Source organism: Canis lupus, chromosome 10 (assembly GCF_011100685.1).
Source record: "Canis lupus familiaris isolate Mischka breed German Shepherd chromosome 10, alternate assembly UU_Cfam_GSD_1.0, whole genome shotgun sequence".
Taxonomy (NCBI): Eukaryota; Metazoa; Chordata; class Mammalia; order Carnivora; family Canidae; genus Canis; species Canis lupus.
Window position 1 is genome coordinate 29,163,209 of NC_049231.1, and position 15,766 is coordinate 29,178,974.

The 15,766-nt window shown below is 49.8% G+C and overlaps 1 long non-coding RNA gene across 1 annotated transcript; it reads right to left on the reverse strand.

The window, feature by feature from the left end:
• Window positions 1–5,871: 5,871 nt before the first annotated feature.
• On the reverse strand, window positions 5,872–14,014 carry LOC119876699. The gene is made up of 3 exons (XR_005365175.1): window positions 13,811–14,014; window positions 6,774–6,860; window positions 5,872–6,271 (listed from the first exon to the last, which is right to left on the reverse strand). It is a non-coding gene; the product is annotated as an uncharacterized LOC119876699 (long non-coding RNA).
• Window positions 14,015–15,766: the final 1,752 nt, after the last annotated feature.

The following is a 15,766-nucleotide window of genomic DNA, read 5'->3' on the forward strand; positions in this document are numbered from 1 at the left end:
GGAGGCCCCAGCAGGTCTGGACATGGGCTTCCTCGGAGTTGGCCAGCCGAGGGGAGAGGCTGAGGGTGGGGTCGGCCAACTTCTTCCGTGCGATCTGTTTCCTTATCAGGTATATTTTGGATACGGGCGGGGGGTGTGGTTATAACTCAGTAAATCAGGTCTTCAGATTGGGGACTGGAATCTCCGTGGATGATAACAGCCACACCTCCCTGGTCAGTGATCCTGAGGGCGTGGGGTCAGGGGGAGGAGGAGCTTCACGAAATAACCCTTTGCAAACCAGATTATTGCCCCTGTTGACAAATGGAGAAACTGAGGCATAGGAAGTTTAGGTACCTGGTGCAAGGTAGGAGAGCCTGGATTCAAATCTGAATTTGAATCTGATTGCTCTTTCCACGCCCCCATACTCCTGGAGGGGGGAGTGCTGTACATGGGAGCCCAGACCACCTGCATGGCCAGGTGACCCAAGAAGGCAGCAGCTGTGGGCATGTGTTTCCTCTGGGCATTGGTATCCGTGGTAAGAGTGGATCCTAATTTATCTACTTGCTCCTGACACGTGTACTGCTACTGAGTTTCCTTGATGTTCTTTTATACATTGGAGGTAGTGCTAGGTAACAGCCAGCTCCTGAAGGAGGACGGGCCTGTTGGGAAACTGCCCTGCCTGGAACCTTGGTTTTGCCTTCCTTGGCCCCGGATGAGGGCAAGGAGAGGTCTGCTCCCCTTGATGCAAGGAAGGTGTGTCAGCCACGGAAAACAAAGAAGGCTGCTTCCCCAGCCACTCGGGTCAACGTATACGTGTAGCCACGCCAGCTCGCTGGGCAAACTGGAAGCCCCCAGAAGTTTTCTCACTGAAGCCAATGGGTCTGACAGGCCTGCATCTGTCCACTGAAGGCCACAAAGGAATCTGTGAGCAGCTTGGTCAGGAGCAAGGTGTGAATTCACACGAGCAATGGGAAGAGTTTGTTTGCTGTTTGGAAGAGCTTTGGGCCAGTGGGTCTCTTTGCCCGGGCTTGGCCAGCATTACCTGCCGATCCAATTTTAGGGGAATCTTATACTGGGGCCTTGACTCAGTCTGGGGAATCAAGGGTTGAGGAGGAGGGGCAAGGAAGTGGAAGTGAGCGTGCTCAGGCCACTGCCCTGGCCTGTGGCTGGGAGGGAGACAAAGGAGGGCCTGAGGCCATCCCTCTGAGAGAGGGCCTGCTCTGGCTGCCCTGATTCAGCTTCTGGTGAATCTTCTGGCAAGGGCTGCCCCGCACATGCATGAGATTTGGGGCATTGGGGGCACAAGACACCATGAGCAGCCTCCAAGGGGACGGGAGGTGGCACTGTCCGCATAGGCACGGCTGCTGTTGGAGCTACAACCCCCAGGGACCTCAGAGGACAATGAGGGCTGAGCTCCTGCCTTTGACGTCAGCACTGACAGGAGAGGCACAGCCAGAGCAGGGAGGGGCTGATGGCTGGCACGGGGGGGGGGGGGGGGGGGGGGGGGGGTGTGCAGGAAAAGAGCACCCAGAGACACTGGCTGCCTGGGGGCTCCCCCAAACTATTAGAAGCATAGGCCCTGGGCTCCAATGGGGCGGGAGGGGTGGAGCTGAAGATACTGCTTTGTGCCTGTTTTGCCCATGAACTGGGGGCCAGGGAAGCAGGCTCCCCACGGCCTCAGCACCCAAGTCGAGAGCCTGGGACTCCCACCAACTAGTGGGGCCGGCGGGGTGGCCTGCAGAACAGAATGGGTCGGGTCTGTCCGGGTCGCGTGCAGCTGAGAAAGGCGCTCCCCTGGCCTCAGCCCTGCACAAGGGCCTAGGGTCCTAGGATCGCAGCCCTCTGCCTCCTGCGTCACCCACCACCCCAGCGGCCACCCCTTCACGCAGGCAGCAATCCTGCACCGCGCCAGGGCTGGGGGCTGCACCCTCCGGTTCCCTCCCTTCTGGACACAAGACAGATTGATTCTTCTGTCCTCCTGGCGGTACAGGTGCGAATGTGTGATGAGTTCTGACCAATGAGCTCTGAATGGAAATAACGTGTGTCATTTCTGAGCCATGGCATTTACTGTTGCTGTAAGAACTGTTTGCTCTCCCATGACGAGCAGCAGTGTTCAGAGGCCGGCTGGGGCGGGGTGGGGGGTGGATCACAGGAGCAGGGCTGCACCTGCCTCAGATGGCCATGTGGTATGAGCAAGAAGTAAACGCTGGAGGGCTGGAGGGCTGGGGGGCTCAGGCGCTAAGGGCTTGATCTCAGGGTTTGTGAGTTCAAGCCCTCTGGCTCCGCACTGGGCATGGAGCCTACTTAAAAAAAAAAAAAAAAAGTATACTCTATTGTTGTAAACCCGCAAGGTTTGGGGGTTGTTGGATCAGCTATAGGATCAGCTCCACTATCGGGGCTGATATGGCAAAGCCCCCTGGGAATCACAGTGCTATCTGTAGAGCACCATGAAAAGTGCATATCTTTAATTTCTTACGTAAGCTAGAATTACAATTAGCAACACTGACTATCACCTGGTGAGCACTTACTACAACTCAGGTATTACTGCCAGGTTCTTTGGCAAATGTTTTCTCCTGAATTCCCACCATAGCCCTAGAATTCGGTATTGTTGGCCTGTTGAGTATAATTAGTCTCATCGTAGAGACCCAGGGACTCAGATTCTTGACTGGAGATCAAGACCATAGGTAGTAAGTGGGAGAATTGAGATGAAATGCAGGGTCCTTTGACCCCGTAACGCTTGGGCTTTCCACTGTATATATGTGGACTGTATATAAAGTATATATATAATGCAGACTAAGTCTATCAAGAAAAAAAACCCATGCATTTTATTTTATTATTATTTTTTTAACCCATGCATTTTAAAAAGAAATGATCTCTTAACAGGAAAAACATGAACATCTGCCTTTTTACTAAATTGGACATGAAAGATGATCTCGACGGCTGAACAAAGCCTCTGGCTCTCTGGTGAGATGTCTGACAAGGGGATCTCCATTTGTTTTCTCCTCTAATTGGGCTCCTCACCAGATAAGTGGTGGCAGGCACCAAAGCTTGAAGACAAATTTTAAGAGGACAATTTTGTTCATCATTTAAAATGTTTCCACTGCAAGTTAGATAATAGCTGGCAGTTTGCATTTTTGCAGGGATGCAGTCTGAGATATTTTCACCTAGGGCTGGCTTAGGGAAGAGAAGACCCAAGCATCCCACTTGCTCCTGTGGTCCTGCCTGCCTCCGACGTCCTTCCTCTCACCCCTGACCTGCTAATGTTTGAGGACTCAGCTCCTCTCTGCCTGTACGGGATTACCCTACTTGTCCTCACAGGCCGAGCTCTATCCTCCATACTCTGACACATGGAAGTGACCTGGACATGTCAGGTGGGGCCTGAGACTCTAGACTCCTCAAAGGCAGAAGCATGTTTCATTCTTTTTTTTTTTTTAATTAAACCTTTTATTTTAGAGTTGCACAAAATAATATAAAGATAGTTCATGGACCTTTTTTTTTTTTTTTTTTTTTTTTTGAGAGGGAGAGAGACAAGACACCCAGTATGGAGTCCAGTCTCACAGACCTGAGATCATGACCTGAGCCCAAATTAAGAGTCTGATGCTTAACCGACTGAGCTACCCAAGTGCCCCAACTTGGTAAATAAATAAAACACTTATTTATTTTTAAAGATTATTTATTTGCCAGAGAGTCAGCAGGGGAAGGGGCAAAGAGACTTAAACAGGCTCCATGCTGAGTGTGGAACCCAGTGCAGGGCTTGATCTCACGACCCTGTGCCCAAACCAAGAGTCAGCTGGTTAACCAACTGGCCACCCAGGCGTCCCAGTGGTTAGTTAACCATTTAAATGTTATAGATGCAAACACACTCATGCATTTAGCACACAACCAGCCAGGTTTCTACTTTGAGGTTAGAGTCTGCCAGTTGTAGTTTATTGTAGCAAATGCGGCCTCTTTCCCTGGTCTTCAACATCATCACAAGCAGGATGTTGACGTTGCTACAGACAAGATAGAACCCTTCCATTGCTGCTATAAACATCGGGGTGCAGGTGTCCTACCGTTTCACTGCATCTGTATCTTTGGGGTAAGTCTCCAGCTGTGCAGTTGCTGGGTCTAGGGAAGCTCTATTTTTAACTCTTTAAGGAACCTCCACACAGTTTTCCCCAGTGGCTGCACCAGGTCACATTCCCACCGACAGTGCAGGAGGGTTCCCCTTTCTCCGCATCCTCTCCAACATTTGTTGCTTCCTGTTTTGTTAATTTTCCCCATTCTCACTGGTGTGAGGTGGTATCTCACTGTGGTTTTGATTTGTATTTCCCTGATGGCAAGTGATGGGGAGCATTTTCTCATGTGTCGGCAGGGAGCCCTCCAATTGCTCTGATAGCCACGCCCACTTCCCCGCCCACCTCCGCCCCTCCTTCACCTGGACATTGCTGATCTAGTCTTCATTTCCAGAATGTTGTTCTTGCAAATCCTTTGTATAAACGGGATCGCACAGTAGGACACTTTGGGAGATTGCCTTTTCACATTCCGCAAGGTTCTCAGGAAAGTCGTTCAGTTGGCCCATTAGTATCTGTCGTCTGCCCCTTTGCCTGCAGAGCGGATTCCAGGAGCGGGTTACCAGTTCCTTTACCGTTTACCTGTTGAAAACCTCCTTCATGTTTTAAGCACCAGCACCTCATCGACAGATATTTGCACGCAAAGGGGATCCTGAAGAGCAGCATTAGCAGTGATTAGGAGTGTGAGCTCTGGACTTGGACTCCAAGCTCCACAACTCATTATCCATGTAGGTTTTAGCAAATGACTTAACCTCTGTCTGCCTCAATTTTTCATCTGTAAAATGGGAATGATGGCAGTGTCCATCTCATATAGTTATTATGAAAACTAAATGAATCAACCCTTCTTAGGTGCTTAGCCCAAAGCCTGGCTGATGGTAAGAACTCAACTAAGGATTAAGAAGGGGCGCCTGGGTGGCTGAGTCTGTTAAGTGTCTGCCTTTGGCTCAGGTCCTGATCTTAGGGTCCTAAAGTGGAACCCCACATCCCTGCTCAGTGGAGAGCCTGCCTCTTTCTCTCCCTCTCCTGCTCCCCACATGCTGTCTCTCAAATAAATAAATAAATATCTTAAAAATTAATAATATAGCATCATTAATAATAGACATTCAGTGAACTGAAATGAAAAATCTGGAATAAGAAAATTCAAATTTGCAAAATGTTCAAATTGGGGGGGGGTGTGTGACTCACTCTAAAAGAATTAAATTCCTTCTCCCTAGAGCTTTTACATAGTTTTTCTCTGAGTGTCAAGCTTGCCCACCCTCATTGGAAACCAAGAAGAACCCCCTGGTGATGCTGTGTCCTTCCTAATGCAGCACACAGCCTCTTCCTGGGACAAAGGTGAATTGACTCACTCAAACAATATATATCGAGCTTTTACTGCATGCATGCCAGGCACTGATCTAGGTGCCAAGGCTGCTGCTGTGAACAAAACAGAGAAGACTGGTACTCCCAGCAGGTAATAACATAAAAGAGGAAGCTCTTCCCTACCTCGCCCCCATAGAAAAGGAAAGGAAAGTCCTGCAGCGGGGAGCCCTGGGGGGATGTGGGTACCCTCTGCTGTAGCTTTAAAAAAATGAGCTGATCTTCTTGGCTTAATGTGGTGTGAGTCTGCTTGCAGGCAGGGGATGCACTCAATAAACCATCTAGTCTTCTCCCCACCCCCACCCCCCACCCCCACCCCCATATACTCCCAGCTTCTCAGTGTGATTGGGAGACAAGCATGCTGAGTACAGTCACAAAGGGCAATGGGACCTGGGCTCCCAGTGGCTCCTACTGGAAGTGATGACTTGCAGGAGCCAGCTTTGCTCTCATCATCTCCCCCCCACCCGCCCCCAGCCCAGTGACTGATGGGGGAGCTGTGTTCTGGCTGCAGAGCCACGGTTTTCTCCAAGAGCCGCTAACTGGCCCATGACCTTGGCCTCATTAGCTTGGCGCTCTCCACCTGAGCTGCCTGGATCGGGGCCAGCCAGGGAAACTAGCTCAGGCCCACAGGCCCCTGGGAGAGGTGTCAGGCAAAAATAGACCAGAGAAAGCCAGAGAATCCTTGAGCAGGAGGGCCTGTGGAGGTCACTGGCTTCAGGGTCATCCTCGCTCTACAGATGGAGGCTGAGGTCAGGCAGGAGAAGGGGCCTGGCCAGGATCCTGCCACAATTCACACAGAGCAGAGATGAGGATGGACATCATCTGACTCCCAAAGTCATGTCCTTCCCTCTCCTGTGCCTCCCATCAGGCTGTGGTCAGGCCTGAAAAGAACAGACAAGAAGAATGATAGAGTACGTACCACATTGTACACCTGAAAATAATATAGTGCTGTATAGTGACTGGAATTTTAAAAAATACAGATTATGAAACAATTCATCATAGAGCATTTGTTGTTTCTATTTAAAAAATACACACACATGCATATAGAATTTTAAAATGGCCTGAGGGGCGCCTGAGTGGCACAGTTGGTTAAGTGTCTGACTCTTGATTTTGGCTTGGTCATGATCTCAGGGGCATGAGACTGAGCCCCCTGTTGGGTTCCGCACTCAGTGTGTAGCCTGCTCAAGATTCTCTCTCTTTCTCTCCAAACGGAAATATGGTGTGACTTTTTCAAACAGATAAAGAATACATTAAGAAATAATGTCACATAGCAAGTGGAGACCCTGGAACTTCACTGTCTGGATTTGAATCCCAGCTCCACTCCTGATTTGCTGTGTGTCCTTCAGCAGGTTACTCAATCTCTCTGCGCCTTGCTTCATTTACCTGTAAAGTGGGGACAGCAATAGAGCTTGCTTGTGGTGAGGCGATGATGTGGAGCCCATCCATGAAAAGCACTGAGACCCAAGGCCACTGCAGAATCACTCGCCCCGCATCCATGTTGATAGGGAATGTCAATCATGCAGAAAGAGGAGAAAAGAAAAGTAAAGGCCGGCTCTGCTGGGCCCTTTCCCCAAAAGGAATGTGTGCTACTGGAGGCCCCCACGCATACACCAGCACATGTGTGTGCTGAGCAATGTGCTTTCAAGTATGGCATGTTAGCATCCTCCTTTACACAGCTCCTGATCTCGCCTTTTCCAATTAGTAGCATATCTGGACCATATTTTTTTTAAACTTTATTTATTTATTCATGAGAGACACGCAGAGAGAGGCAGAGACACAGGCAGAGGGAGAAGCAGGCTCCACGCAGGGAGCCCGACATGGGACTTGATCCTGGGTCTCCAGGATCAGGTCCTGGGCTGTAGGCGGCGCCAAACCACTGAGCCACTGGGGCTGCCCTGGACCATATTTTTTAATCAGTTGGTTCACGTGGATTCTCTTCCTTTGAATGACTACATGCTGTTCCAACCTATGGATGGGCCATGATGTATCTAAGCAGACCCCAAGATAGATGGTCACAACACACAGGAGTGGCTCAGCATCGCAGAAATGGATGGAGCCACAGGAGATAAATTGTCATGGGCTTGATTATCAGCTCTGTAGCTGCATGCAAATGATGAATTTCCGTTGTGTACTGAGCACCAACTGTTTGCGTCATTATCCTCAGGCCTCACGATAACCTGCTTGGGTAGATTGTCATTAGAATCCCCTTTGCAAAAAAAAAAAAAAAAAAATCCCCTCTGCAGGATGGCCCAGGGGTACTGTTGGTCCCCAGGTCATCCTACCAACTGGGCAGCACTAATGCTCACGCAGGCAGTGTGGTTTTTGTGCCACATGCAGTGAGAGGTCTGGGCTTGCTTCTGCAGGAAGTGATAGGCCCCCTCCCACTTGTGTGTCTCTGACTCCTCATCAGGCACTTCTCTATGCTCCACACTGCAGTCTAGGGGAGCTCAGGCCCAGGGCAAGGGGGGTCAGTGGGAGGGGGCGGGTGCTTTGTTGAGGCTGAGAGCCTATAAGTCCAGGCAGTGCTCAGCTGGAGGAGGAACAGGCAAGAGAGGGCTGGGGTCTCTGCTCAGACCAGTGTTGTCCCCTCTGACTCCTGGCTCCCTCTGGAGAGAAGTTTAATTCCTCAACTGCCTTGAGTGTCTAGGGCCACTACAGGATCACCCTGGTTACTGACGCCACAACCCCTCCTGCGTGGGTCTTCCATTCTTTACTAAAGTCCTCCTCCCTCCCTGTACCTTCACCTAAAGACTGCCTCTGGCTACTGTGTGTGGTCAGAAGGTGTCAACATTAGACTTTGCACCAGGACCACTTATGAGTTTTCCCTCTCCTCATTGCTGGAAGCTGCCCTGGGTTGGTGTCTCCAGCATGAGTCTATTTTCCAGCAGGTCTGCAAACAAGGGTGAGGAGACAAAGGAAAAAACAATGAGAACAAAAGGGGCACCTGGGTGGCTCAGTTGGCTGGGAATCTGACTCTTAATTTTGGCTCAGGTCATGATCTCAGGGTCACACAGGGTCTGTCTCTTTCTCCCTCTGCCCTCCTCCCCCCACCATGCACACCAGCTCTCTCTCTCTCTCTCTCAAATTAAGAAATAAAAATTTTTTTTTAAAGTGAGAACGGATCGCTACCTCACACCATAATAAAATCAATTCCAGATATAAATATGAACGGCAAAACACCAAGACTTTTAAGATAAAAAAAAGGATAGTATCTCTATGACCTTGGGGTAGGGAAAGATTTCTTTCTTTCCTTCTTTTTTTTTTAAGATTTTTATTTTATTTATTCATGATATTCAGAGAGAGAGAGAGAGAGAGGCAGAGACACAGGCAGAGGGAGAAGCAGGCTCCATGCTGGGAGCCCAGCACGGGACTCGATCCCAGATCCCAGGACCACGCTCTGGACCAAAGGCAGTTGCCAAACCGCTGAGCCACCCAGGGATCCCCTCTTTCCTTCTTTTTGTTGATTTATCTGAAAGAGAGAATGTGTATGTGTGAGAGTGTGAGGAGAGGCAGAGGGAAAGGAATAGAGACAATCTCAAGCTGACTCCCCTCTGAGCACAGAGCCCAACACATGGCTCCATCTTACAACCCTGAGGTCATGACCTGAGCCAAAATCAAGAGTCGGGTTCTTAACCAATTGAGTCACCGAGGTACTCCAGGGAAGGATTTCTTAAAAAATAAAAGACACAAAACGTTCAAGAAAGAAGATTCATAAATTTCACTATATTAAAATTCCTCAAGGAGCACCTAGGTGGCTCAGTCGGTTAAGCGTCTGTCTTTGGCTCTAGTCATGACCCCAGGGTCCTGAGGTGAAGCCCCACATCAGGGCCCCTGCTCAGCGGAGAGTCTCCTTCTCCATCTCCCTCTGTCCCTCCCCCCTGCTCATGCTCTCTTTCAAATATAGAAATAAAAATCTTTCAAAAAAAATTCTTCAAAAGGTACCACTAAAGGAGTGAAAAAACAAAACAAAACAAAACAAAAAAACCTCTACAACCTAGATGAAGATATTTTCAACACATATGTTACATAGGATTATTATCGAGACTGTAGGGGGAATTATTCAAACCATTAAGGAAAAAACAACCTAATGGAGAGACAGACACAAGGCATGAACAGGAATTCCGAGACAATGGCCAACAAACACCATTAGAAAATGGGAAATACGCATTAAAACCATGACATGACCCTGCTCTGCCTCCCCCTGGCTGCGGTTCAGGACCAAGAGATGGATTCACTGCAGAGTTTTGGCACCGGCTGGCTGGCCTCCTAGCTGGCCCACACCCCACCGCCTTCCCGGCATGTCACGCCCGCCCTGAGCAGCTGCCAACCACTCAGGCTTTTATTCCACTCCTGCTCTTGGCTGCCTGGACTTAGATTTCCTGGTTTCCTAAGTCATCTCTTGTTTTTCCCCCTAAGTTTCCATTTGGAAAAACTGTTCAAGCTTGCAGAAAAGTTGAAAGAAGGGTGCTGTAAATTCATGTGTGCCATTACCCGAGAATCATCATTGGTTAACATTTTGTCGCTCCTCATTACTAGTTGCATTATTACCATTAATATTTTTGCTGATCCATTTGAGGATAAAGCACAGGCATTTTGACCCTTTGACTCTCCCTGCTTCCTCCAGGTCCACCACACCTTTGCTCTCAGGAAGCAGAAGGCCAGGAGGGACCACAGAAGGCAGATCGAAGGCGGCACAATCTTTTTGGCTTCCTATCGGGCATGAAACCTGAGCGCTCACTGAGACCTCGCTCCTTAAAGTAGCTGTAGCCTTCATCTTACAATTGAGCACAAAATGCCTGCACGTTCATTGAGCATCTTTGCAAGATGCAGGGAAATAAGCGATTGCCTCTGGGACGAGATGCCAAGGAGCTAGGAGCAGGCTGAGAGAGAAGTTTGTTTTTCAGTTTATACACTTCTGACTTTTGTGACATGGACTTTTATTACTTGGTCCAAAAACCCTCCACGTTTCGTGATTGATCTAAGCAAGATCATTCGGTACCAGAAGGCAAAGACAGGACTCAAACACAGATCTGCAACCATGAGCCTGAGTTTGTTCCCTGCATTACAAGATGTTACATAAATCCAACGTTTTAACCTAAATCAATCCACCTGGGCACTGCTGGGACATAAGAGGTAGCAGAAATCCAAGGGAAGGCACAGACGCCTGCACCTGCCATACTGAAGCGACACTCTCGGATGCCTGCTGGGATTTGAGCTGCTTTCAAAGGCAGCAAAATTCTAAGGTTGGAGCACGGTGACACTGCTCTGAGGACTTCCTGAGCTAGTGGGATGGACATAGTCCCTGCAGCAAAACAATCTGGGTCCCCACGCTGTGACCTTGGAGAGGTCATCCAGCCCCTCTGAACTTTGATTCCTTCATCAGGAAAATGGGGGAAGATAATATTCCCCATTGTGTGGCTCAGCATTGTTGTTAGTGTAGCAAACTCCTGAAAGGTGAGGTGTCCGATCACAGCCAACGTGCTGGGGGGCGACAGCAGGTGGCTGGCTCTCTCTATCCACAGCAGAACACGATGACATCGGCTCTCGGTGGGGACCTGCCAGCGAGGTGGAGCATGTGACCTCAGGTGCTCCTTCCTCTCTTCCTTCCTTGTACAGTGGGTGGGCTGAGCAGGGTGCTGTCCCAGCCCTGGCGCTCTAGGATTCAGGGTGCAGGCCTTCTCACATGGGCACCTCTTACGGACCCCGACGTTGTCCTCAGTGGCATGCCCAGGGAGAGGAGAGGTGATGGCCGCACAAGAGGACCCCAGGGATGGTTCCAGAACTGGCAGCTGACTCTGTCCCTCCCCTGTCCCCTCCCTGCTCCCCAATGGAGACCGTGCAATCCGTGTCTGCCTCCTCCACATCTGTTGCAGGAATATTGGTAACGGAACTGGACCCTAAAAACACCCCCCCAGGCAGTAAAATCCCAGGGCAAAATAATTTCCCAACCCGGCAGGAAGCTACCTGCCTGGGCCCGGGTGGGTCCAGTTTGGATCCAGAGACAGGTGCACGGGCTCTCCAACACACGTGGGCCCTGGCCCCAATCCCCTTCCCTCTGGGCCTGTCCTACCTCTCCTCCCTGCTGAACCTTTGCTCGGACTCTCAGGCACCGGGGAGGGGGCTGCTTCTGTTGGCTTCCAGCCCCCCTCCTGCTAGGGACCTCAGCCCCCATCCCTCCACCGCCGCCTTTCCAGGGGCCTCCTCCCAAGATCCCACTTTCTGCTCTGAGAGCTGAGGGCTGCACTGTCCCCGCGATGCTACTTCTCCTCTCAACAGCCCTGCGAGGTGAGTGGTGCCGTGTCCCCATTTCACAGCAGGGGGATCTGAAACCTAGAGAAGTCCTGCCAGGGTCACAGAGAGAGGAAGCCATGGAGCCGTGGTTCCGGCGCTGGTCAACAGCACCAGTCTTTGTCCTGTAGTACGGTCCTAGCTTCTTGTCCCCCACAGAGCCCCGGGAGCCCCTGCTTCACGCATGCTCTGGATTAGAGGCATGACACGTACGTGTGGCTCCCTCGTCAGTGGCGAGATCCTCAAGAACAGAGACCAGGTGGCATTCACCTTGGCCTCCCCAGGGCCAGGCAAGGACGGGGGGACACGGGGTGGCAGGGAAGCTAGCTGAAGGGACATTCCAGTGTGATCAGAAGGGACTGGGGCAGGGAAGCCGCTAGGTCCCCGAGGCCATCCTTCACAGGGTCCTTGCCCCACAGCCAGGAGGGCAGGAGGGGAAGAAGACCGAGGTATGCTCTGGGGGCTGGCTCCAGGGGGCCACAGGTCCCTGTTTGTTTCCAGCAACATCTCTGTGAAAACACAAGTGTTCTGCAGTGTTTAGAGGCGAGGTGGGCCCTTGCCTTGATCTCTACCATCCTGCCTCCCTCCTCCCCTCCCATCTACCCTAACAGCCAAGTAACTGGGGAAAAAAAAAAAAAAAGATGTAAAGCATCTTAAAAATTTCTGATGAAAACGGGTGGAGGTCACTCCTACATCATGGAAAATAAAAGTTCTCCTGGTTTCCTGTTCCCTTCCCTCTGCTCCTCCCCTCCTGCCTGGTCTCCGTTCCAAACTTTGATTGTTTGGCGAGGGCTGGGCAGCTGCAGGGGCAGCAATTTTTGGATTTGAATGGGTGGAGGAGGAAATCCTTCCCTTGTGGAACCCAAACCAAGAATATTACTTGTCTTTGTCCAGAGGACAAATAGTAGATATATTAATAGAAACAACATGTTTTATAACTGCAGAGAATCAGTTAACAAATATGGCTGAAGCACTGACTGGCATTTTGTACCAACCATCAGGACCTCACGCTCTAGTTATTTGTGCCTGGAGTCAGGTGGCTCTACTGTTCAAGTGCCTCTGCTCTGCCATTACTTGGCTGTGTGGCCTTGAGCAAGTCACTTAACCTCTCTAAGCATCAGACTCATCATCTGTAAAAGGTCAAAAGTGATGATCCTCTTGAACCCAACTCTCCGAGTATCGCTACCTGGATCAGCTGGAGTGTGAAAGGCCCACCCAGATAGCCTTTGCAAACTCTACAACTACCTACATGTCTCACGTCACATATGACCATTCTGTGCGTGCCCTGCCTTCCAAACTCATTTCCACTTGCTATCTCCCATTAACTCCAATCCTTTGTTTTTTTAAGATTTTTATTTATTCATGAGAGACACACAGAGAGAGACAGAGACATAGAGGGAGAAGCGGGCTCCCTGCGGGGAGCCCAATGTGGGACTCGATCCCAGGACCCTGGGATCATGACCTGAGCTGAAGCCAGATGCTCAACTGCTGAGCCACCCAGGTGCCCTCCATTAACTCCAATCCTAATCCTGTATTCTGCTCTGTTGTTCTCTCCCATCCTGAGTACATCCCACAAATTTTTCAATCTCTGGGCATTTACTGGTTGGCAAAGGTTCAGAGCAGTGCCCCAGAAATTCATTATGGTTAAGAGCAAGACCGCCAAGGTAGAAGCCTAGCTCTAGCTATCAGCTGCTGTGAGCCTCCAAGCAAGCTACTCCCCTCTCTGTGCCTTGCTTTCCCCATCTGAAAGAATGGGATGAATAATAGCTCTCATTCCATAGGACAAGCTATGAGAAGGGAGTTCATTGATCCACACGAAGGGCTTCGACCACTGCCTGGCACATGGCGGGGTCTTGATAAGCCCTCCACCTCCTTGGCTCTGATTATACGGATCAGGAGATTGAGTCCAGAACACCCAGGCAAGTGCAGAAGCTGGGGGGAAGGGGGGAGGGGGAGGGGAAGGAGGCTGAAAGGCAGATGGAGGGGAGACTGAGAGGAGAAACTCCAGCAGACTGAATTTGGAGCAGGTGTTTCTAGCAGCTCAGATGGGGAAGGGGAGGCTGGCAGCAGCAGAGACCCTATCATGTGTGAAAGGAGAGAGACAGAGCTGATAAAGATCAGCCAATACTGACCCGTTACGTAGACGATATGGCCCTGGCTACGCAGGGTTCCTAATCTAGGCAGGAGCTTCGAGGTTGCAGTGCCACAGCAAAATGGTTTGCTGCGGCTCAGGGCACTCCCCCGGGCCAGTGCCCCCTTAAAGGTCAAGGCAGCGGCGTCCGGGCAATCATCAGAGGGAGAAGTCAGAGGTGGGCAAGGTCCCTGGGCTCCAGCTGCAGCGCATGGAGGTCCGAGGGGAGAGAGTCCCCGAGAAGGGTCAGAGCTCGGCCCCCTGCTTTCTGCACTACAAACCTTGCTCTTGGCTTCATTTTCCTGTTGATTGAAAGTGACTCTGGGTCTGGGCTTTGGCATGTTTATAAACGTCTTTATTTTCCCCTTTCATATAAGTGATTTTTAGCTAGGCGCAGGATTCTAAGTTCCAAATACTTTCCCACGGAACTGAGAAGGGATAGTCACATGGTCCTTCAGCCCTCGTGTGGCTGATGGGATTTATGGCCCTATTGAAACTTTCTTTTCTCTTCTTTCTCTTTTCTTTTTTTTTTTTAAAGATTTTATTTATTTATTTATTCATAGAGATGCAGAGAGAGAGAGAGAGGCAGAGACACAGGCAGAGGGAGAAGCAGGCTCCATGCAGGGAGCCTGACGTGGGACTCGATCCAGGGTCTCCAGGATCACACCCTGGGCTGCAGGCGGTGCTAAGGCGCTGCGCCACTGGGGCTGCCCTTCTTTCTCTTTTCTTCTTTTCTCTTCTCTTCTTTCTTCCAGTCTTCTCCCCTCTCCTCTTCATAACTTTTCTTTCCTTTCTTTTCTTTTCTTTCTTTTTTCTTTTTCTTTTCTTTTCTTTTCTTTTTTTTTTTTTTAGAGAGAGAGAGAAAAGTGGAGGGGCAGAAGGAGAGGGAGAGAATCTTAAGCAAGCTCTATGCCCAGCATAGAACACAACGCGGGACTCAATCTCATGACCCTGAGATTGTGACCTGAGCTGGAATCACAAGTTGGATGCTCAACCACCCAGGGACCCCCAAATTTGTTTCTTTGTAGGTAATCTGCTTTTTACCTCTAAAAGCTTTTAGAACTTTCCCTTGGTGTTTGCAGATTTCATCAGCATGAGTTGCTGTTCACTCATGGACCATCCAATCTGAAGATTTATGAGTTTTTTCCAGCCTGAGGAATTTTTCCTCTTATTATTTCTTGGATTATTTCTTCCTTTGAATTATTTCTCTTCTTTAAGTCAGGTATGGGAGTCTCTGGATCTATTGTCCATGTGACAACTTTTTTCATAATTCCCATACCGTCCTAGTTCTTTACCCTTCTATGCTCATTATGTTCTCCAGTCCCTCTCCCCATTCCTTTTTCATAACTGCCTGTTTCTCAGGCTTAGTTTGGGTTCTCCAATAAGAAAAACCCTAAAAAAAAGGATTTGAGGAAAAGTGGCTTATTTGGGGGATGATATCAGAAACTACCTGAAGGGGAGTGGGAAGGTGTGATGGGGAAGGGAAAGCAGCCAATGAGGGGTGTGCCAGTGAGCTCTGGAAGGCCATGTGAACATGCATCTCAGAGCTACTCCACCCAAGGGGTGAAGGAGCTGGCGTATTTATACCGACACCCATTGGTCATTGGTTGAGGGCTGCTTCTAGTAGAGCGGGTATTAATTCCTCAGCACTTCAAGCATGCCACGCAAAGATATCTATGGAGGCTAAAAGAGGAAAAAATTCTCAGGCAAATAAATGTAGGTATGGTGAACCAAAGTAGAAAGATGAGGGGACATGGACAGGGCGTCGACTACGTCTTGTTTCATGGGTGCATTATTCATCTCATTTTCCTCCGAGGACGTTTAACAACTTCTATTAAACTTCTTGGTATTTCCTTGAATGCTGGTCCCTCTTCTGCAGAGCCTGGTGCTTCCCTTTAATGATTTTACTTTTACTGATTTCAGGAAAATTTGTTGCATGACTGGGGCTAATGGTGAG